This window comes from Protopterus annectens, chromosome 15.part0 (genome assembly GCF_019279795.1).
Source record: "Protopterus annectens isolate FY-2018-M chromosome 15.part0, PAN1.0, whole genome shotgun sequence".
Classification (NCBI taxonomy): Eukaryota; Metazoa; Chordata; order Ceratodontiformes; family Protopteridae; genus Protopterus; species Protopterus annectens.
This window is the reverse complement of record NC_056749.1, coordinates 707373506-707399302: the sequence shown is the minus strand read 5'-3', so window position 1 is coordinate 707399302 and position 25797 is coordinate 707373506. Positions and strand designations below refer to the sequence as shown.

At 35.2% G+C, this 25797-nt stretch overlaps 2 protein-coding genes across 2 annotated transcripts in view; one reads left to right on the top strand and one right to left on the bottom strand.

Moving 5' to 3' along the window:
* Positions 1-25797, top strand: part of SLC9A6 (solute carrier family 9 member A6) — a 2005079-nt gene that overhangs the window by 1158254 nt on the left and 821028 nt on the right. The gene's annotated exons all lie outside the window — the stretch shown is intronic.
* Positions 1-25797, bottom strand: part of LOC122790024 (histamine N-methyltransferase-like) — a 239435-nt gene that overhangs the window by 213439 nt on the left and 199 nt on the right. The gene's annotated exons all lie outside the window — the stretch shown is intronic.

Sequence of the window (25797 nt, the reverse complement as noted above, 5' to 3'; positions counted from 1 at the left end):
CAAGAGAACAACCAGAAGCAGACAGAAATTTTCAAGGAACTCTTACAGCAGCATCAGATTAAAATCTGTGACATGGAAGTTGCACTAACTGATATGGATGGAAGGCTTAAAGAAGATGAGCAACATACTGACTTCTGCTTAAACAAGACACCTGGTTAATAAATAAACTTGATGATCTCAAGAACTGAGAAAGAGGGTGCAATATAAGAACTTTTGATCTCCTGAGAAAACAGAAGGAAACAACATTACCGATTTGAACTACTGGATTCCTGAAATACTGTGCTTATAAGAAAGGCTTTCATATGGAACTGAAAGAGCCCATAGAGCACTAGGTAATCCAACTAAAGCTTACTCTTCTGCAGCACCAAGGTCAATTATTATAAAATTCCTCTCGTACATAGATGATGACTTTATACTAAAACAGCTTGGAAGAAAGCTCCATTAAAATATAACCAAAGCTTTATTTGATTTGATAATAATTATTCTGCAAGAGTACTGGAAATCAGGAAAGAATGTTGGCCTTTTGTAAAGCTTAACTTAAATACAGTTTGCTATTGTCTATGTGATTTGCCATTTACTAACATACAGGAAACAGCTGCAAACATTTTTGACATTTTTTAATGTTTTTTTTTATTTTATTTTAAGTTTGCAGTCCTAGATTGCTTCAGAATGTTGCTGCAAACTACTTTCACTCAAACTGAATATTTTACTTACTTTGAGGGGTCTCAAGACTTATTTTAAACAGCACAGTAGCTACCAGTATGAAAATAATCTCCTGGTCATTCCCTTTCAATGTAACATAAGGAAAATGAGGGGAATGCTTTCAGAGTGATACACCAGTCTCGTTACCTTAATCCTTAGTTGTGAATGCCAAGAACAGAAGAAAATTATTAGATTGCTTTATTAAAGTAAAAAAAAAAAAAAAAAAAACGTTGTTAACTAATAATTGGCGATTATTTAAAGATTTAAAGGCAGTTTTATGGTTTTAATTTGAATGGCTTGTTTATTGTTGGAGGGGGGGGCAAAACTTATGTATTGGACATCTACCATATTGCACTAATGCTAATTGCACTAGCAGTTTCTTCGTTTAGTTAAGTATTTTTGCAAGCTATTTTATGCTGTGCTTAAATTATACAGTGCTTTTCTTCATCCAAATAAGCAGATCTGTGTAATTTTGTACGTGTAAGCATGTATGCATTAAGAGTTTAAATTATTTTACTGAAAAATTATAAGTTGCAATGTTGACAATAAGGTTTTCTCAGATGACAGTACTGCTCTGTGAGTGCAACTTTAATATCAGCTACTACAACTGAGATGATATAAACATTTTATTATAAAGTTATCTTTATATATGTCTTAACAGTTATTTCATATTATCGTATACTATTGCCCTATTAGTTCTAAGCAATTAACTACTCACATAAACTATCAGAAAGGATCTTTTAACAAATACTTATGGTCATTCTTATCTATTTGAATTAAGTATGTTTCTAACAAGATATAATTTAAGAAGTTATGTTTCATATTTCTTTTATAGAGACCTAAATTTAGCAATGGATTTGTGTGTGTGTGTGTGTGTGTGTGTGTGTGTGTGTGTGTAGATATATATATATATATATATATATATATGTATATATATATATATATATATATATATATATATATATATATATATATAGATATATATAGATACGTATGTATGTATATATATGTGTACTTTTACATATGTATGTCTATGTATGTATGTACATGTATATGTGTATGCATGTGTGTATGATTATGTATATGTGCATCCATATATATGTGTGTGTGTGTTTGTGTATGCATGTAAGTATGTTTATGTATGTTTGTATGTGTATGTATGAGGACACATGTATATATGTAAATAATCTTGAAGTTGCACATTAACTATTACATTTGGTTTATATTTAATTATTAAGTTGATTCTGAAGCACAAAACAATCTCATTTAAATTATTTATGTCTCATTAATAGTTAGGGTTACCACCTGTCCCACTTTGCGAGGGACAGTCCCTCCTTGGGCAGTTGTGTACTGACCACAAATATTAAAAATGGCAAATGTCCTGAGATTGTAGGACAAAATTATGTCCCATATTTTATGTAATAGTTGTATAAAATAGTTATTTCTGTATGTAAAATACCTAAATGTTACAAGAAACAGAATAAGCAACTAAACTGCTACACGAATAAGCTTTTATTTAGGCAAAAAGGTAAAGTTCTATCCTTTGTACTGACCGTGGGTATGTGTCGGCCTGTAAAATCTGATGTGTGTCCCGAAAATGTCCCACTTTGGCCATTTGAAAAGGTGGCAACCCTATTAATAGTACTTGTCAGAACTGTTACCTACAGTCATGAAGGCTAGAGAAACCAGTCTGGCAGACTGTTACCTACAGTCATGAAGGCTAGAGAAACCAGTCTGGCAGACTGTGTCCTAGCTCTCAGATTGATAATCTTAAGAATTCTATGTTTGTTGTATGGAATTTTTTTTGTGACATTATTGCTTGTTTTTCAGTAATTTTTCTGATGTTTCTTCAACTTTCTGGCCCGAAAGTAAAGTATTTTACATATTAGGTATAGTCATCACACAAACAGATCTGTCATTCATCTTTATACATACCTGGGTATATTGGGGAAACAGAAAGAGTTGTCTAAATAAAAATTTGATTATTTCTTATTATTTTAACTATACATTTACTTATATCATTATCCTTAGTTTCTTTAAACATAAATAGACTCAATAATCCAAGGAAAAGATTTTTGGTTTATTAAGGTATTTAAATGTAAATAAACCCCAAATAGTATTCCTACAAGAAACTCGTTTTAAGTCAGCTGAAAAAAAATGTCTGGAACCCCTGTAATTACACAATACTAGCCCATTCTTCATATAAGGCTAAAAAGAGAAGTGGCGTGATACTCTGGAAAAGAAGTGTTATACACCCTCAAATTTTATATAAATATAACGATCCTGAGGAACTATTAGCTATCATCATTATTAGGCTTAATAATAGAATTTGGTCACTAGTCAATCTATACTGGTTTCCAGGATTAGGTGTGCCAACTGCAAGACATTATCTGGATTTGATTACAAATACTTATAAAGGTAATCTTATACTAGAGGGGGACTTAATTCGTATTTTAGATAATCTTGACACTACTAACAATAAACCACTAAGGCTAACATCCACAGCAAAACTATTTAAGAAATGGATTGATTCCCTTAGTTTAACACTAAACATTATTAGTCTGTGAATTTTTTTCATATTGATAACAGGTTCAAAACTCAAGCTAGGACTGATAGAATATTAGTTTATAATGAGTTAAAGCTAAAACTTTCATTTTTCTCTATAATTCCTTGCCCAATTTCCAATTATGATGGTCTCAAACTTGAAATACAGCTAGATTTTACTAAATTAACTTCTATGCCTAGAATTTCTGCATATATCACCACAATGAAAGATTTCAAACCTTGGTTATTAGTGGAATTAAAATACTTTTAAGAAGTAAACACTAGTTCTGATACTAATATAATAATGATATGGAATTATTTAAAGGCCTTTATTTATGCTAGAACTGTCACCTGGTACAAGAATAAATTAAAGGAATGGGAATCTAAGATACAAATTCTGCAACCCCAAATTTAAACTCTTAAATCAAAATTATCACACTTATCACCAGTTGATAAAAAAGAATTAGATGAACTGAATAAAAAGTACTCAAATATTTTGGTGCATAGAGCAAATTAAGCTCTAGAGAAGATGAAATTAAATTCATATGCACTAACTCCAAAGCACATGCATAATTTGGCAGTTAGAGCCAAGATTCACTCTAAATCAAATAATACAATAAAGATAATACACAAGTCTTCCAATAAGGTAGTATCCGATATAGGAGATATATTAGATGCTTTCAGGTTTCATTACACTAATCATTATAATTCTGATAATTTAAGCTGTAATAACTTAGATGAAGAGTTGGGTACAATAAAATTAGAGAGAATCCCTGATGAACTTAAAGTGAACGTGGAAAAACAAATAACTCTAAATGAAATAAAAGACAAAATTAAATGTTATAAACCTAATAAGCCCCTGGTGCAGATGGTATTATAATATAAATGTAGAAATTATATCCCACAGCTACTATTTTGCTTCATCGTAAAGCTTTAACAGTAGTAAAGTCTGAAAACTTGATGCCACCATCCTGGAAGTATTCCTTAATCACCCCCATTCTCAAAACTAATAAAGAACCTGAATTCTGTAAATCTTGTAGGACAATTTCTCTATTAAATAATGACCATACAATCTTTATGTCCATACTTGTTGATAGAGTGAAGGTCCCACTTATGAAAATGATAAATTATGATCAAGCAGGTTTTATACATAAAAGACACACACACACTAATATTAAAAGAATACTAACACTTATTGAGTAGCCAAATAGAGAAGATGAAGAACCCTTTTTAGTCAGCTTAGACACAGAAAAAGCTTTTGACTCTATCAACTGGGACTATCTTTTTGGAATATTAAACACATTAGCATTTCCACCATCATTTATTTCTATGATAAAAGCCGTTTACAAAGATAATCTTGCTTATGTTAAACTAGGCCCTTTTGTGTCTGAGTCCATAACAATAACTAAAGGGACTAAGCAAGGCTGTCCACTGTCTCCCATCCTATACACTGTAGGAATAGAAACTTTTGTCTCTTTAATAAGAAATAATCAAAAGATTAAGTGTATTAATGTTTATAACAATTATAACTCCAAAATAACTCTTTTTGACGTTTTACTCACCCTATCCAACTCAGAATCTGAATTGCAATAATTGGACTTGGTTATAAATAATTTCCAAGAAATTTCAGGACTTCATTTCAATAAGCAGAAATCTAATCATTAATGGAACTACTTCACAAAACTGAAAGAATACTGTTACCACAAACAGAAGGCCAGTGAGATCTGAATCAAAATCCTATTATTATTATTATTATTATTATAAAACCACTGCAAAAGTCTCTAGTGCCTCGGCTATTGCAACCTTTAACAGAGTATAACTCCATTTTCTTTGCCCTCCCTTATATACCAGATTCATTATGCAATTATTCAATAAAACAATTAAATAAAACAATTAAATAAAACAATATAACAATCATGACATTCATTTAAACTCATAACCAACATGTTTGTGGTAACATAAATTTAATCATATTATTTTGAATAACTAAGCAAAAACTCATCCTGGTAACCAAAACTTTGTTGGAGAACAGGTAATTTCATTAAATTACTTAGGTATAACCCTAAACAACACTACTGAAGTGACAAGAGAAGCCAATTATAAAACATGTTATTTTTAGTAAATAACCACATAAGTAAGTGGAATAACATATTCTTCTCTTTTGATGATAGGTTGCAATTAATAAAAATGGTCCTTCTGCCAAAGATTCTGTATATAGTATTAGCCCTTGGCACTCCTCATGGAAATACATTTACCAGAGATTTAAATAGAATTTTATTAAACTTTTTATGGTTTCCTAAAAAGAACAGAATAGCTTATATTCATTACATTAGATCTTGGGATAAAGGCGGCATAAAATTCCCATATATAGAAATTTACATAAGATAGAAATTTACATAAGAGCCTCACTGCTTAAAGATGTCATAAGCTGGGTAGACACAAATTGTGGTTCGAATTAGAAGTCTTTACACTTATCTATATTTTTAAATAATCCACTATTATCAAAAGTTTTTATTAGAGAATTTTCTAATAAATTTTGGTATTTCATTTGCCACTCCATACAATACAATATCACAAAATTTACAAAGTCTAATATCATAAACAACAACTTTAATAACTTCAACACATTATTAAGGAATTCAATCTACAGACACAGTACTGGTTACTGTTACAAAGTATAGAGAATCATTCAAAGGATCTAAGTAGAATTATTAGTAGCTCTTGCTATAAAGACAAATCACCATTAATTTGTTATATATTTAAATTATTGTACAATAATTTCAACTTTAACAATATCATTTCCAAACTGTATGGTATACTAATGGCATATAAAACTACACTAATAAATAAACATTGGAACTCAATAACTAAGGGTTTCTCTCTCAATTATACTTCATCTGAGAAATCCAAATTATTATCCTCTATAAAATTAACATTATTGGAGTATTTTTACGTGGAAGTTCCTGCACAGAGCCTTTTTAACTCCTGAGAGGGTTGCAAAATTTAATAAAACTGACATTATTTGTTGGAGATTTTGTTCCCCATGTAAAGCAGATTCAATCCACATTTTTTATGACTGCACCTGTTTTAAACAATTTTGGGATAATATTGAAGTTTTTTTTAAATATTATTTACAGATAATTTTTCTTTAACTAAATCAATAATATTCTTTAATGTAAATGAAGGTTTTGTAATAAGCAATGCCAACTCATATCTCTTATGGACAATACTAGCAATTGCTAGAAAGTGTATAACAAGAAAATGGAAGTCCACCACGTCTCCAACTATGGAAGATTTTCTGACCCTCCTTGAAGAAATGATTTCCAGAGAAACCAAAATGAAATATGTGAGAATAAATCTGAGAAATTTTGTTAATAATCCTTGGATAACAGCTTTTTTCTTATTGAAACTTTTTGTAAAGACCCTAACTCTTTCTGAATTATCTGATGTTTATTATACAAACTGTTTGCTATTGTTTTATAATTTTATCAATTTTGGGCCTCTGTAAATAGTGTGTATAGTTGTAGTGTGTTTTTTTCATTGTTCATTTATGTTCAAAAATTGTATCCATGATGTTCATATTATTGTTAAAATTATCATTTTCTTACTTTAATAAAATTATTTGATTTAAAAAAGCACTGAAAAACATCATACATTAATGGATTATGGAATACTTACAGATGCATATGATACAATCTACTCTGATCAGTTACACTGCAGTGAATATGAAACAGTGGTAAACCACTTTACAGCTAAGTAATGATAAAGGGCAGAGGACTATCCCAAGGAGAAGCTGTGTCTCTTGTGAGTCACACAAATTTTTTCCCAACCTCCCATCCTGTTGCTGTCGTATTCTTAAACAAAACTATCTTTCTAGTTGCCTGTCCCTTATGTTCATTTGACCACATATCAACTTCCCTGTCCTCTTTCACTGTCTGTTGTAAGTAAGCACAAAATTATCTTTTTGTGAAACCACTCCCCTTCAACTGTTTAAATTTATTGGACATCCCACTGTATTCCATAAAGCCAGAAAACAAAACTGGCCACCCACTTTTAATCTATCTTGCTCTTTTAAAGTTAGTGGCTCTCCACTTAGACCGCTGACACTTTAGTTACCCCTTTTTTCATATCTAACTGCTTAGTGAACACTGCAGAGTTTATATTAAAGTTTGACACTCTCAAACCCAAAGGTCTGAATTTGGAAGTAAAGTTAAAATTAATAATAATAATATTATTTATTTTTGAATATTATTATTTTGTATTTCTTTCTTCTAATAGTGATTGTACCTGTATGTATTATATTTTGTTTTTTTATTTCTCTGAGTTTGAGTTGATTTTTTTTTTGAATTTTATCAATTGAAATTATTTGATTGATTTTTTTTTTGCACTAGTATATAAAAATGCCTGGCTTTTTTTTGTTTTATTCCTTTGAAGGCTGTTGAGCCGAGGTACCGGAATAAATTTGTTGTATCCTGCATCCTGTTCCTGTGGTTTGTTTCATCTTGCCTTTAAAAATCTATTGCAAGACCACCAATTATTGGACAGCTCACATTCTGCCTCTCAGTAGTCATCTTGGGATTAGTGCTTCTGTTTTCTCCTGGTGAGAAAAAGAGCACAGGGACATTATTTTCTGGAGACTACTGATCACCAGAAAGCATAATAACTACTTCATATGTGGCAGCTTGGAATTTGTGCTTATATTCTGCTCCTAGTGAAAGAAGAAGCAGAGTGCATTGATTCCTGACTGTTTCTGGTTGGACAGTAAGTGCCTGTGCTTAATGGTCCTGATTGATCTGGTTACTATTGAAGGCATCTACAAGGAAAAGGCAAAACTAGCCTACAGACCCTTGCATCATCTGGGACAATGCAGTGGATCACCAAACACGCTGTGGCCTGCTTCTCATCTTGGGATTGGTGGTAAGGTTTTGCTTCTGGTGAGAGAAGAAGCAAGGGAGCATTGTATCCCAGCAGAGTGAAGCTGTGGTGATACCAGCACTAGTAGTAGCCAAGCAGTAGCCATTCATGTGACTCCCCTTTTTTCATCATTCTTGACAAGCTAGCTCTTTGTTTTCAATAAGTACAGCTTGATTTGTTTCTAACTTTAGAATATCTGCCTAAGTACTTCATCCTTAAATTTTCAGGGTCTGCATATTAATTTCCACTCAAGTGTTTGGCCGTGGCCTGTACAGACTCAGACACCTTGACTGACATTTTTCCTTAAAAAGCATGATTGAAATTTCTCCAATACCTAGTTGCACACTGGACAGCTAGTTTAAAGTGACAAGTACTGTTCCCAGAGTTACAGACCGAATACTCCTGACATTGCTTTATATTCTCACTCCAGCTATCTAATCAATAAAAAAAGCATCTGTTGCCATGGATATGAACTTTTCCATTGTCTCCTTTGCCAGCTTGGTGGATATGGGCATCCTGAGGCAATGAAGAAATTGCCTCATGTTTACTGGCAACCAGTTAATGTGAGAGATGTATTTATACAATGTCACTGGAGGCAAAGCTCTCAAATAAAAGTACTCCTAATGTCAATAAGGTTGTCAGTAGTACACATGCTGTACCCATCACACACAATTCAAAGTAGGCATATAGACCCACATCCGCTGAGGCACTTAAATGTAACCTTCCTAAACCAGAAAGACCTCATAGCCAAAGTACACCTTACAAATACCCTCAGCAGCCCTAAATGCACTCTTTCAAAGCAATACTCACATCAGCACATAAAGCCACATCTCATGGAGCCTCTACTCTAAGTCCATAAGGCAAGCCTCCACACAATCCAACATTCTGGTCATTGTAGACTGCACCTTGAGACACACTGATGTCCCTTTCACCAGGCTGAGTAAGGAGAAATTCAGAGTCAGTTGCTTATCAGGGGCTAGGATCCGCCACATTAGGCATGCACTCAAGTCATTGGACCACAAGTACCAGTATGACTCAGTCATAGTCCATGTGGGAGCGAATGACCTGAGAAGTACCTCTTTAGACTACTTGAAAAGAGACATCATGGAGCTCTCAGAATATGTGTCTCAGGCTGGTATGAGCCTAACATTGAGCAGCATTTTCCCTTCTCCATAGATGATGCCACAATACAAACAAAGGATGATTGACTAATAATTGAATTAGTTTCTGGAGTCATTTTAAAGGGGTGCAATATTTGTCAGCTTGGAAGGAGATGGTCAACAGACCACGCTGCTTTGCCAGGGATGGTATGCACCTCTCCTCTCTAGCCTTACGAATATTAGCTAAAACACTGTCTTCCCCCATAGTGCCTTTTTTAGGCAATGCGAAACTGAAAGTATTTCCAAAACAAAGAAAATCTAAAGGTATTACTGCTCAATGTTAGGAGTCTAAATAAAAAGCTCCACTCCCTAGAAGCTTCTTCAACCTAGAGAATGCTGATGTCTGTGTGGTCATTGAGACATGGTTTAAAGCTACAGACAGCACACCAATAGTGCAAGGTTATAATGCCTTCCACAAATTTAGACCAGTGACTACACAGATAGTGACTAAAGGTGGAGGTGTCTATTTACATCAAAAATAAATATACTTCAAGGCAGGTCAAACAGGACAATGCACTTGAGCTTCTCCATGTTCAAATCACCATTGTCAAAATCCAATATCACTTCCTTGCCACCTATAGGTACCCCTCTATGGTGCAGGAAACATATACCATGTATTTAAACTTATTAGAAACACTAACCATCCTACCCAATACCATATTTATGGGTGACTTTAACTGCCCCACTATTAACTGGGAATTCTATATGACACCAAACGTACAGGCACAGCGATTCATGGATTTTGTAAACACAAACTCCCTGAACATGATAGTCAATATACCATGGAGGGGTTCAGCCATATTGGATGTGGTCCTTACTAAGATGGGAGAGTGCTGCACACCTCCTACTGTAATGTCTTCCCTGATAAGGTTAGACCACCCCCAGCTAAACCTGCAATATTCAGGAACTACTCTAAAGATAACCTCCTGCTATTAAGTGATAACCTGGCAAAATGTCAAGCCCCCATAAACCATGAGAACATTGCTGGCTATGTAGCACTTTTCACAGAAACCCTGTACAAGCCTGTTAATAGCTGCATAGAGGCAGCTGTACCCACTAGGAAGAAGTACAGAACTAACTCAAAAAACAAGTCACCCTAGAGGAATCACAAAATCAATAGGCTGTATAACAGAAGGAAGAAAATCATGGAAAAATTAGGAGGTACAGCATCCAGCAGGTTAAAGCAATCTCATCAAACTAAACAAACATCTCAGAGGACAAAGTCTACCAAGGACAACCACAAGGCATTATTTAGTTATGTTTGCAACCTCAAAGGCAATACACAATTGTGGGCAGAGCTCATTGTAAATGGAGCCACCTATACTGAGCCAGAAGATATAGCAAACCTACTGGCCAATAAATTCAGCTCCAACTTTACTTCTCTCTCCCCCTCAACCTTCCCTTAGGAAATATCATCTAATTTAACACCCCCTGCTATCACTAGGGAACAGGTCCTCAATGCCCTCTCTAAGGCCAAGAACACTGCATCAATGGGCCCAAACAATATCCCATGTTGCCTTCTAAATAGCATGAAACATGACCTATCAGGGGCTCTGGAATTGCTATTTAACTGGAGCCTCCAAACAGGCTTTGTGCCACATGAATGGAAAACAGCAACAGTCATCTCTCTGCACAAAGGTGGACCATCTACAGACCCTGGAAACTACAGATCCAGAAGTCTCACTAGTCTTATATGTAAAGCCATCAAAAGAATCATCAAGGAAATGATCAATAGTGATATAGTAAACCTCCAGACACTGGACCCAGCCCAGTTTGGTTTTGTCAAGTGCAAATCATACCTACTCAACCTGGTGGACTTCTTTGAGAAGGTCACCAAAGCAATGGATGAGGGCAAAATGGTTCACACTGCTTACCTTGACCTGGCCAAGGAATTTGGCACAATACCCGACTCGGGCATTGTTGACAAACTCAAAAGGTTAGGCATAAACTCATATATCACCTACTGGATAGCCAACTGGCACACAGACAGGATGCAGGAAGTTAGAGCTGAGGAGTCTACCTCTACTAAGTTGCCAGTCACAAGTGGAGTCCCTCAGGTATCAGTCCTTGGACCGTTCCTTTTTGGCATTTACTTCTCTGAAGTCAAGGCCAATGTCAGTGGTCTCTGGCAGACTAAATTTGCAAATGACTGCAAATTAGGAGCTGTCCCATAATCCCACACTGACACAAATGTTCTCCAGAGGGGCTGAAACAGACAAACAACTGGTGTCAAAGCCATGGAGTAAAACTAAATGCAAAGAAATGCATAATAGTATTCTTCGGGAAGTCAGCCACCCCTAGTAACTATCATACTGACAACACACTCCTTACAATTGATCTAGTAGTCAGGGACTTAAGGAAACACATAGATAGTAATCTAGCCTTTAACCATCATGTGTCTGCAGTAGTGAGGAAACCCTTCTATGTTGCGCAACTTATAAACAAAGGTATGTCATCTAAGTCCAAGTAAGTCATTGTTCCACTATATTTGGCATTCATCAGACCTATCATTAAGTACAATGCCTCATTCAGTATGTACCTAACCAGGCATATCCAGCAAATGGAATGTCCACAGAGGTTCCTTGTTAAAAGAATACAGGGCTTAAGTAAAATGTCCTGTGCAGACCACCTCAAGGCTCTATCCCTATATTCTGTCTCCTACAGGCTTTTGAAGGGAGATCTATGCCTGACATACAGGGCATTGTTAGACCCCACTCTGATGGACCTCCTGCATATCCACAAAATAAACAGCACCAGAATTACCCATTCTAAAGACTTAAACCTTGCTTGTGATGTAAATAGTACCTGCTGGAGAGACACATATGTATCCCAGAGATTACCCTGTCTCTGGAACAGGATCTCCATCCATGTGAAACAGAGTTCCTCCCTAACCCAATTCAAGTCCAACCTGGACAATTGTATGGGTAACAGGAAATTCATCCTTGGTTTGGCACCCACATCTCTGATGGACACAGGCAACCTGTAAATGGTTCATCTTCCAGGCACTAGCTTGTAAATATTTCATTTCCCAAGCCCCTGCTTATACTTATCAAGGGTATCAGAACATGTCAGTGATTTGGGATGCATGGTTACGCTTAAAATAGCCCTTGAGGTCATTAGCCTTGTAGACACCTATGAACAAAAACCCAAAGAGGGTATTCCAGGATGATTCTTGGTTACCACTGCGGTTTTGCTTTGCCCTTATCCCTATGGTTTAGCTTAGCTTCCAGAAATTAACCTTGTTCAAAGGCATATCATCAACTTTTTTTGTAGTTGATTAAAATTCTTAAGGTCATTGTTAAGGTCATAAGACAAGCATATAAAATACAGCTACAAAGGTTAAAACATTCTTAGATGATACAATACTCATATTTAGTATTTATAAACGTTCAAACGTGATATTTATAGTAGGAAATCTTCAGCACAAAGAAAATATCAGTCTGGGACAGAAATGTTTGATGAAGGAACTTGAACAAGAGGGTGTGTATAAATATCTGGGAATAGAGGAAGAGTGAGAAATAAAAAGATAAACGTAAGCAAATGAGAACATAGCTCTTAGTAAAGAATAATTCAAGACACTAGAGAGAATACTGAAAACTGCCTTGGCATTTTGGAATGACGTTCAAACTATAAATCAACTTGCTGTTCCTGCTTTGACAGCTTTGATGTGATTGACTAGCCCCAACCAAAACTGAATCAGCTGAAGAAGAAAGCAAAACTGCTTTAGGCTCATCAAATGATATATGTGAATGTAGAGGTTGCTGTTTGATAGGCATGGGTAGTCTCCGAAAAAACAGTATATGAGAGGCTCCCGTTTTTGCTCTTGTACCCGAGCCCATTCCATGAGATATTCCCCCTGCATTATTTATTTTATCTTTTCTAATTGGTTCCAATGTAGTTCTAGATGCATTTAAGCCATTTGGTCTTGGTTGGAAGTAGAAGATAATGGGACAGTGCCTGATTCAATGTTCATAACGTTTTCAATGGATGTTATTATTCCGTGCTGCTCACATTGTGGTTGTGAGTCTTGTTGTTTTTCTTTAAAAAATGCAGTTGTTCCTGTTGAATCAACAGGCGTTTCAGCAGTATTTTCTTTCTGTTCAGTCCTTGGCCAGATTTAAGATCCTGGCAATCTCTTGCTAATTTGCAACTTTTGAGAACCTTTAGTTTACTATCATAGCAATTCAGGTTATATTGCAGAGTTTCTAATCTGCTTAAGAAAGTGTCAGGGAGTGTAGCATTCTCAAGTTCTTGCTGTTTTCTCTTAATAAAATCTGCAGCTTGTTCTTCAAGCGGTTTAAAATATTCAGTCAAAAGCTCCATGTATTTGAAGTTGGTCTCAATGTTAATCACTTGCCAACGGGCAAGTAACTCCGGATGCGAGTTCCCATTAGTCAGCATGCACTTGATCACACATCTCTGGGGATAACATGGTAGTGAAGGCAAGCTTCAAGATGAAAGCATTGAGTTTTTTTAAAATGATATGCTGTGTCCTCCACTTCCAAGACAAGCTTATCAAATGTTTTACATCCCATGTAGCTATCGGAATCATTGTGGACTTCTGTCTCGAGATTAAGCTTAAGAAGTGGATTAGCTGTATTCGTTAATAACTCCAGCAGTGAGCGGTTGTAGCTAAAAACTGCTTGCATTTTATCTGTTTGCTGGGAGATATTTTCAACTGTTTCATGGTTTCCTTCAGCCATGTGCAATCACAGGAACCAAAATAAAGCCTCTCATATACCGTTTTTTAAGGGACTACCCATGCCTATCAAACAGCAACTGCTACATTCACAATGCTCTTTAAGCAGAGGGAGAAAAGGAAGGAAAATAACCAACTAATAAGGATGCAAGATACTGATTCTTTAGTGATTAATGTATCTAAATGTACATTAAAAGACACACATTCATTTGTTAAATAAAGGTTTAACCTAAAGTGAGCTCAGTATAGACATTAAATGCTTTGACAGGAATGTTAACCTGAAAAGGTTGGCAACACCCTCAATAAAGAAGATATAAATATGTTTAAGAAGCCAAATACTTTTGTTCCAGTAATGCACCTAGCTGTTGACTTGTTTATTAAGATGTGTGAAAGGGGGGTAGCAGAACTTTGTCAGATGTGTGGACATAAAGTGTTTCACAATTTGGATAGTGGCGAGATGACAGCTTTGAATGAACTAATGATGGACAAGGACATAGTAATAAAATCTGCAGATAAAGGAGGTGATATTCTTGTCATGGATTTTAATCATTATCAGATGAAAATGGAGCACCTGCTTGCCAGTACACACACATATTTGAGAATACCTAGGTGGGAAGTTAACAAGATTATTCAAAGAGTTAATGATACATTGTATGATTTATTTAAAATTAGGATAATAACAGAGGATTTATTCAATTATTTTAAAGTGGATTGTCCACAAATACCAGTAATCAATGGTCTCCCAAAGATACATAAAAATCAACAAGACCCACAACTACGACAGATTGTATCTGGAAGGAATTGTGTTACTGAACCTATAGCCAGCTATCTGGAGTATTATTTGAAGAAGCTATTGATGCAGACTGATACAGTTCTCAGAGATATTTCACATTTTTTAGAAAATTTATATACTGAAATAACTAAGGTTGATTTGAATGACGAGAAATATATTATAAGATTAGTAACTATGGATGTACGTAGTTTGTTTGTTATCATTCCTAATGAGTATGCTGTGGGTGCTGTCAGAGATTTCATACGAGCTAAACATGGTGACATGATATATCCTGGTTATATATGTGAGCTATTACAATTCATATTGGATAATAACATTTTTATGTATGGAGGAGATTACTACTGGAAGAAATGGGGGTGGCTATGGGCATGTCATGTGCCAATAGCTACTCTAGTATAATGATGGCCAAATGGGAAATGGAATATGTCCTCAGTGAGAGAATATACAAAGAAAGAAAATCATATATTATGGCCGATTTGTGGATGACATATTTTGTGTGGAATGGAAGAGAAGAAGATTCATTTGAATTTGTCAAATACTTAAGAGTCCACAACAACATTTCTTAAGTTTGATATTCATAGCTCGACTACTGAAATAAATTATCTGGATGTGAAAATTACATTGGATGATGAGAAAAGGGTAGGCACCACCCTATATAGGAAGGAATGCTGGAGAAACCATTTTCTACATAGAACCAGCATGCATCCATGACATGTTTTTCCCCAAATAGTAAAGGGACAACTCCTCCATACATCGAGACTTTGTACTGATGACAACACACATATACATGAGACAGCAAAAAAGTCCATAATTTCTATGACAAAGGATATAAGGATTCAGATATCCAACCCTGTGCAACAAGAATTAACCAGCTAAGACAAAGGATGACCATATTTTTCTAGAAAAGTGGACATTATGAATGGCAACTTTGGTCCACAAACAAGAAGAAAAGAAGATCCAGTGAAATGTTTACTCACCTATAGCACTGATACACAACAAATACGTGAAACTATAAACAAGTATTGGCCAATATTGACTACGGATGACAAAGTAAAACACAGATTGTAGGTGAGACACCGGCCTTCTGTTATAACAATCATAAGAATTTAAAGAGACTTTTATGTATAAAGATGGTATAGGACCAAAAGTCAAGACCTCAAGAAAGGGTACTTTTCCGTGTGGTAAATGCAAGGCATGTGACTACATTAATGTCATCAATATGTTCATTCACCCACATATGAGAGAGAAGCATTGACTCAACAAATATGCAGATTGCAATGGCAAGTATGTGATTTATGTAGCTACGTGCATTTCCTGTCATGGTTTTTACATCAGCAAAATCACCAGCTCTTTAAAGAATGCATTCTTTGACATCTACAGGACACTAGGAAAGAGAATCAGAGCAATGTACTTGCTCAACTTATCATATTAAATAATGGTCATAGATTTTCGTTCATGGTGTTGCAGATTATATATGAAGATGCAAGAAAAGGAGATTTGCACAATAAAATGGAAATAAAGGAGATAAAATGGATAGCAGATATGTCTGCTGATCATCCACCAGGTCTAAACAGAGTTATTCCTTTAAGACCGATTCTGTAATTGTGGCATCTACCCAGATGATCTGTTATTGGCTGCACACTATAATTGGACTTGGAATTAAAATATGTATTCTTGAGTCAGTTAGATTGGCTTTTAAAAAGGCATTGGTTTTATAAATAACATGTGATTCGCTAATTTTTAGATAAAATTGTGTTGTTTTAGTTTTATATGGATCTAATGAAGGCCTGGAGGCTGAGAGCACTTATCCATACAGTGTTTTTCTGTAGTTGTCTATTTGTTTTAATAAATAGAAGTCCGAGGTGGTTTTACTGTTTTTTTATCATCTATTTGCTTTTGAGTTATACCTAACCTTCAGCGATCTACAGGAAACATTTTTCAGTGTTGTACAGTTATGATAGCAAGTCTTGAGAATGCCTAGAACATACCTCTCAACTGTACAGATTTTTGCAAAATGTCCAGATTTTTGCCTCTTATTTTTGGCCTGTTCCTCATAAAATTTGTGGATTTTGGGTAAATCATTGAGGATTGAAATCACAAAATACTACTTCTTCAGAAACTATATAATTATGCCAAATATGTCATTCTATCAACTTTCTAAGTTTATAAGAGTAATGTTTAAAATCTGTCCATATTTTTGGGCCTTTGTCCCCCCATTTTTTCTGGCTTTCTCCAGATGTTTTGTGCTGTGAAGTTGAGAGGTATGCCCTGGGATAACCACATGTTGATCAAGAATCAACTCATGAATGGCTAAGGAGAGGTGAATTTAAACTAAAAGATGACAGGCTAGTAATTGTCACCCAAGATTCTAGTCTACATTCACAGTGGTTAACAAAGTTGTAGAAAAATACCAAGGAAACAGACAAATGTGGTTTCTAGTAATACAGAACTAGAAAGAGTTGCGCATTTTATTTATGGTTGCAATATACTCATGGCTGGGGATCTGTATACTGAAAGGCACAATAATCTGTCAGTATTGTTCACTGTGCATTGTTCAAACACAATTATATACATTCAGCTGAGAAGCACTGGGAACATGAACCACAAAGCATTAACAAAAACAATGAAGACCTTATCACATGGGATCATCCCATATCAACAGTTAAGAAGATAGGAGCAATAAAAACAGATATAGTAGGCCAAGAAAAAGGACACAAGTTGCATTACTCATTAAAATAGCTATACATAGTGATTATAGTGTCATATTTATTGAGATATACAAAGTCATAAACTACCAGGATTCAAAAGCAGAGATTAGAGCAACATGGGATAAAATCACTCAGAAAGTTCCAATAGTAGTACAAGTAACATGGCTAATAAAAAAATTTCAAAAGTACTTAGATATGCTACTGATACATGGACCTCCATAAGAACTGCAGAAAGAAGCATTTATGAGTTCATTTCAGGTGCTTAGAAGTGCAGTCTTGGCAAACATCATGGAGTGAAGTAATAGTAATTTCATTCTCTTTAATCTTATCCTGACTTAGGAATGGAGTCTATTGTTGTCATGGTATTAGAAACCCAAATCATTAAGTGAAATTAAAAAAGGGAGAAACACTACTGAATAGGTTAGTCAGAGTAGATGAAAAAATGGGGTGCTACTCATGTAGCAGGTGATTTCTAAAATTAGCCCCTTTGCCAAGATCTTTACCCACGGCAACTTGTCAAGTGTTAGAAAACACCACGTAAAATACATTGAAATAACTAAGAGCTGCACAATAATTGATAGTTACTCAGATGGAATGAGATGGTTAATGTGGATAATGTGCTACAGTTTGAGTCATCAAGGATCATTCCAAGATTATACACCATGGACATGAACTCTGAGCTATGACACCCATAACAGATATAGGTAATAAAGACATAAGTATTAATAGACTTTGATGTGTCATGAAATCCCTTTGTAGCAATCTTGGAGGAAAGGGATTTGAAACCATTAACCAGCATCAAGCTCAGTGTATTCTCATCAAAGGGGTTAGAGTTACCCACATGTCCCCAAGGAAAGAAGAGAAGCCCAGTGTACCAGAATAAGTGTGGTTTTATAAATCAAACCTCTAGGCTAACTCACTTTTTTAATTTCTCCAAGGCTTTTGTGTTTTTAATTCCATGACAGGAATGAACTCCATTCCTATGTCAAAGTATGATTAAAAAGTTCATGAAATTAGTATTGTTTCAATCTTTGATGTTAGCCAGAAGTGCTCTTTGCAGCACCCACAATGTGCCCAGAAATGACTCCTGCAATTCATACAGAGTTACATGTATCAGTACATATTGGAACATATCTAAGTATGACTGTAAATTCTTTTTTATAAGACCTATTGCTCCTACTACTACTGGAACTGTCTGGTTATCTTTCTTCTACATTGCCTTCATTTCTGCCTACAAATCCTGGTATTTTATGACTGTGTTTCTCTGTACATAAGATGCTGTAGTTACTGGGTGTAGCAATTTCATTGATCAATGCTACTTTTTTCTTCTTTTCATGGACTACATCTATTTTTCTTGTGTCTATTTTTTGAACTGTTAATGGATGATTCCACGTGATATACGCTTCATTTTCTATGATGCTTTGTGGGTCATGTTTCCATTGTTTTTCAACTATTTTAATATTATAATGTTTGCAAAATCCCCAATGCCGCAGTTTGCCACATTATTATGCCTTTCAGTATATAGTCCTTCTGCTGTGTGACTGTTTCAATTCTGTTCTACAAAACCTGCATTTGTCTGTTTCTCCCACATGTTCAATGGACTTTGTAAACCAATGTGTATGTAGTTCACTATCTTGGGCTGCCAGTATTAACCTTTCATCTTTTGGTTTAAATTCACCTCTCCTTAACTATTCCTGCATTCAATCCTAATCAACACAAGGTTGTTCCAAGAGTTTACTATACTTGCAACACTATTTATGCATTTTCCACATTTCTTGCCTTTTCATCTGATCCTTTACCTTATATTCTTTCTTTTGTTTTTGGCACATTCAGTTGCTGCCTGAGTTTTATTTACTTCTGGTTTGGTTTCCATTCTCATTTGACACAGATATGCTTCTGCTAAACTAAGCAGAGCAGTCACCTTAGACTTATTCTCCTCATGTTTTAAAACTTTCACTATGTTTGGGTCTTGTGAGGTCAGCAGATATGTATGCAGTCCCGCGATTGCAGATCTATGCATGTAATCAATTTTGAGGAGGCTTATACCTCCATCAGAATGGGGAATACATAATTTTGGTATGCACTGATTTTTATAAATTATTTTTATGAGCATGAAGCATCCTTCTTGCTTTCCTGACCAACCTATCCAAAACCTTTTGTGGCCAGTCAGTCACTCAAAAACTAAGTTAGAACTGGAAGAACAAATGGGTTTATAGCTTGGACTTTGTTCCTAGATGTCAGTGTTGTTTTCAGTATTAATTTTATTCTTCTAAAATATACCTTACAAAGTTTTATTCACATTTGCTCATGGTTTATTGTTGATCCTTCATCAGTTCCCAAATATGTATACACTCCTTCTTGCTCAAGTTCTTTTGTATCACATTCTTGTCCCAAACTGATGTGTTCTTGGTGCTGTAGCTTTCTTGCTTTAAAGGTTGCTTTTGCACATTTGTCAAGACCAAATGACATTCTTACATAATCTGAAAAAGTTTTAACCACTTGCAGTTGTGCTTTCAGTTCCTCATCTGATGAACTATACAGTTTTAAATCACCTACAGAAAGCAGATAAGACTTTACACTTTGTTGTTTTCTGGGAGCCAAATTGTAGCCATGCCATAATCTGTTGAGTAGACAGCTTAATGGGTTAGGGGCAAGACAAAAGAGCAGTGGTGACAGACAGCCACCCTAGAATATTCTACTTTGAGTTTTTATCCTGAAGTAAAAATTTGTCCTTTATCATGGCTTATTTGTAAAGTGGTTTGCCACTGTTGCATGGTCGCTGTAATATAATTGATCAGTGTAGGGTGTGTCATATATTTTTAAGCACTCTTTTATCCATAAATATGGGATACTGTCAACATTTTTTTTGTAGTCTATCCATGCCATACTTATAGTCTTCCCATTTTTACAGTTCTCCATTATGACTTTATTTAACAGCAAATGATCCTTTGTGTCATATGACTTTCTTTTATTACCCTTTATCAACTCTGTCGGCATCAATTCCAGTGTATAGCTTACATGTCATCGGAAGGCAAGTTACTGGTCTATAGTTTTTAGGATAGCTTGCAGATTCACTGTTAAGTAGGAGTATTGTTTTTCCTGTTGTTAACCAGGCTGGTGTCTGTTCACGGTGTGCATATTTCTTACTCATGGCTAAATTGTCATGTAAAGATTTTAATACTTTAAGCCAGAAATTAGGTACTGCATCCAATGAGTGGACATGTACATGGTAACTAAAACTGGTTCGAAAATAGAGCCTTCCCAAACACAAGAACTTGGAGGGTAGACAATAGAAAAAGTAACCTCAGAAAATAGTCAATGACAATGGCTTAAGAGATAGGAGTCAGATGATCAAGGACCATAGCAGAAATCCCCAGGCTTCCCCTAGAGGTGAGACACCCAGGTTTGTAACACATCATACTGCAAGATCTTGTATAGAAGACAAGCCAATGTAGCACTTTTATAAAACTGTTCTGAACCACAGGCAAGCCCATATAATATACAACAACATTTCAAAGTAATGAGCAAACCTGGATTCTCACAGAGCACAAACTTATTGGTACAACACAAAATGGGCTAAATTCAACAAAATGCAACCAAGAAGGAAAAAGTAAACAAAGTAGATTGCTTGCAGTAAGATATAGAGTTCAGTTAATTAGCGGCACAGTATAGATGCACAATGTATTTCTCAGTTCTGTCTTTAAAATTATACCTTCTGTTTTTCCTATTTAAAATGCAAAATCTCTTTCATAAGGAAATCTTTCTTCAGAACAGATAAGCCAAAATACTTAGTCTAAAGGGTGCTAATGGACAACAACAGTAACCTCTCTGCAACTCAATGTTTCTTATTATTAAGGCTTTCTATGGCAAAACAGAATAAGTCTTTTATCCGGATCTCTCCAGTCAGATATTTTCCATATTTCTCTTACCAGGACCCCAGCTGGCAATTATGGTTTTCAAGCTGGACTCCCATTGCTGAGCCACTTTCTATTGCCATGATGATCAATTTTTATTTAGGAACAGTACTTCAAAAAGTATTCTAAAGTACCCCAAATGACTGCCATATTAGGTTTATTCTGGTCTTGCAAAGCTATTGCCATCAAATTTCATACTCACTTTTAAACTTGCATCTCTAGCTGAAGACAATCTTCATCTTTCCACCACTCTCAGAAATCTTTGAGAAATATGTCCATACCCAATTACTTCAGTATATCTTAGATAATGAAGTCATTTCTCTTATGCAGCACAGCTTAAGACCCAATCTCAGTAGTACAAAAGTACTTCTGGACTTCATTAACACTGTCAAAAAACAATGGTAAAATATTCGCTGATCTATTCTTAGATATTTCAAAAGCATTCAACCCTCTCTCGCACAGCATAGTCCTTCAAGCACTAAAATTCATGGACCTCTCAAACTGAACTCTACAGTGGTTTAAGTAGCTAGCTGTCTAACAAGCACAAACCTGTCAGGCATGAGTCCAAACTCTACCTTTCTCCCAGTTACAATGGGGATAACCCAATGTTTAATCTTAGAGCCTTTGCTTTTCAACAGTTTCATAAATGACTTTCAGGCAGCTTCTGATCATGTCATGGTGGTATAATGTGCAGATGACTCAACATTTAATTGTAAAGAAGTAAATCTTAACATATTCCAAACAAAAACTTGAGAATCATTTTAATTCACTGAGTCTAGTCTGAATAACTCCCAATTCCTATTGTATGGTACATAATCTTAATCAGTGAAGACAAAGCAGTTAAGGAAGCTAGAGTTGATGAAGATGAAGTGCCAGAGCTAGGTGATAGTTTGCACATTTTGGGTCACATGAAAAAATGAAGACATCAGAGATGAAGCCAAAGTAGCACCAACTGCAGAGAAGGTCACAGAGAACATACTAATGTCATTCATGCAAAAGTGCAGAAAAGCAGAAGACAAACTCTTGAAGAAGTTTGACAGAGACAAGAAGAGGGCAAGACGGAGTATCTGCATCCAGCAAAAAGATGGATGGATTCTGTGAGGAAGACCTGCAACAGGCAGACGTGTCCTTTGAAGAAGGTAGGAGAGTACCAATGAAATGGTGACATGTGACATGATGCCCTGAACCTATGCAGAAAATCGGAAAAAGGGGGTTGATGATGATGATGATCAGTTGTAAGTGATTCCACAAGTAAATATATAAAAAGAAATCAAATTCCAAGAAAGGAGATAACATTCCTGGTGCTTTCTTGTATCACATCAAGGACAATTTAAATGCTTATGAGTTATTTCAAACAAAATGTCAGCATGTAATAAAATTCTATGGCAGCAGATTGTAGTAAATTAATTTACAAACCATACTCCTTAACTGTGTGATTTTGTCCTGTCACTCATAATATTTTTGATTTTCTGGTACATCACGTAGGGTAACAGTCACTAATGCCAGACATTAGAGTCTCATATTTCTTATTGTTCAGAAAATATGTATTGATGCAAATCGTGTTGTTCTAATAATTTTTAAGTGAATCAGAATGATATTTAAAAACTGATTTTGAGCTTTTGGATCTCCATTATTTTTTAGCTTTGTCCAGAATTCTCACACAGTGGAATTGAAAGGTATACAACAATGGAAGGAGTGGTATATCAGACTGATGGGTCTACATTTTTTTATGAACAATATCCTTTATGGAAACCATCATAATGCAGCTTATCCATATGACCCAAAGGACCTACTTCCACTGGATATGAAACAGTGTGGTTTTGTTAAGCTGAGATCATGCCTTTTGAGTCTTCTGGTACTTTTCCAGAGATAAAAAGCAGCACTTGTTGAAGGACTGACAATGCATTCTCCTTATCTTGATTTGCTAAGGCATTTGACATCATTCCATATAAGGAAAAAACTAAAATATTAAAAGGATAAAAGCCTTTAATATCAATTCATATATGATTCAGAGAGTAAAATGCTAGTCAAGCAAAAGGGCACAAGTCAAGGTGGGGGATTATTGGTCTATCACAAGCTGTATTACCAGTGATGTCCTACAGGGGTGTCTACTAGAGCAAGTTCTTTAAGACTGTTCTTCTCATATATAGTAGTGAGAAGTGTGGTATCGGGTATTGACAACCAACTATGCTGATTACCGCAAAGTGGTGCACATAATTATATTAATTAAAGAAGCTGAAGTTGCAGTCTACAAAAATGCATATGGTGGTGGTAGTAATAATAAACTTACGTTCAATCTCAGTTAATGTGGTACTCCTGAGAGAAAAAATATGTATATATATTTAATACTCTAAAACTTATAAATTCAACCAGTTGTTAAACAGAATGCTGTTTTTTTGTAGTTTTCCAGCAAAACTCCTAAAAATGAACAGACACAGTTTCTTGCTAGGAGATAAAATATCCAAAAAGGCTTCAGAAAAATTGTCATTACACCATATTTCTTATTATTTACAGGATAAATCTGCTGCGTTCTATTTTTGTTTGAATCTCAATACTTGGAATATATCACTGGAAAGCTAACACGATACTGAGGACCATAATACTAGGACTAATAACCAACTACAGTAAAAAAGACAAGACAGATATAATACACAACAGTGTCCACGATTATGGAATAGGCAACCATTTGCTATCACAAAAATCAGAAAATATTAACATGGCATTATAAAAATCAGGCTTCTCAACAATCAGAAGGTCATAAGTTTGTCTATCAATTATATGAAATTATAATTATCACTTTTGTGTTTTCCTTTAATCTAATGGTTATGAGTGTTGCTAGTCATTTTCTGCCTGGGTCTCTCAACATATCACTCTCACCATATTTTGTAAATCCAGAACTTTAGCTTATGAATGTGCTTACTAATACCAAATTACACTTTAAATTATCCATGTTGTTATCAAAATATATATTGAAGCTTTTAAGATGATACTGTTTTGTTATTTATGACCTATACTGACTTAAAGTACTTTTGAATGCCAGTATCTGAATTTTATAATTGATTCATGTTTGAAAAAGGGCAACTTGTCTTATAATATTCTACAGTACTGAATTTTCTCAGATGAAGATCCATTTTAAACCTTTTGATTTATTCCTATTATTTATCAATGTAGATCTGAAATTATTGTGTTTACCTTTATTCAAAACAGTGTAAATTTCCGTGGTATCCCCAAAGTCCCAAACAACCCACTAAACAAGTATATATTTTGTTTTTGGAACCACTATACTTGTTTAATGGGTTGTTTGAGACTTTGGGGATACCACAGAGATTACTTGCTTTTTTGTTTACCTTTATTCTACACAACAGATCACACCGGGTTTTCATAGCTATAGTGCACAAAAATGTACATCATCATTCTGGGTCATGCGTCACAGACCTCGATCACGGTCCCTAACAGTGGTATAGAAAATCTGCTTGCATCTATTAACTGCACACATTGTACATAATAGTATACGGTGCACTTGTGACCCCATTTCATCCATGCTCCCTGCATCTCAGTAGTTGCTGCTCTACTGTGCTGTACTAATAACTTGAAAAGCATTGTAATAGGCAAAAGCTTGTTGCTTTTATTTCATCTGTGTGTTAAAAGAATCCTTGTGACATGGTTCTGAACTACATTCTGTGGGACTTTGGACTTAATTGTGACAAAACTCCAGTTTACCCAACAGCCTAATGTTTTGCTCTTCATCTATACCATGAACTATTGTGTAACATCATAGCACAGTAAAGTACATTGATGCACTAAGCTCTACCACTATGTCGTACTGTGACTCATAAGGAAATCACAGTGATTAGGTAAGATACAGAGCCAAAGTCATTACCATACTACGGTACTACTTCTGTGTGGCCCCCTATTTGTGGGTATTCACCAGAATAACTGTGTGCATGTGGGGTGGCAGGACAAATTGTGTATTTAAGCAGATTTTTTTGCATCACAGAATTTCCTGAAGTGCGACAGATGTGTGTTTGTGTGTAAGCTTGCGTTTGTGTGTATCCTTTTTCTTTTCTTTTTTTCTTTCATAGTGGTACTATGCTACTCAGTCATGCATGTTGAGCAACATAATAGCAGGGAGTAGGTTTGCTGTACTGACATGTGCAGCACAATCCTGTTGCATGCAGTTGCCTTCTCTTTGTTTAGCTCAGTGATACCAACTAGTACTCCAGTGTAGCTGAGATGTTAAAATGTACATGATCAGGAGGGGATGGATAGTTGCATATGTATTCTTTGCATGAAGTACAATGATTGCATAATGGAGAAGACCATGTGGTCTACCCCATCAGTTCAAAATGTTTATGAATCACCA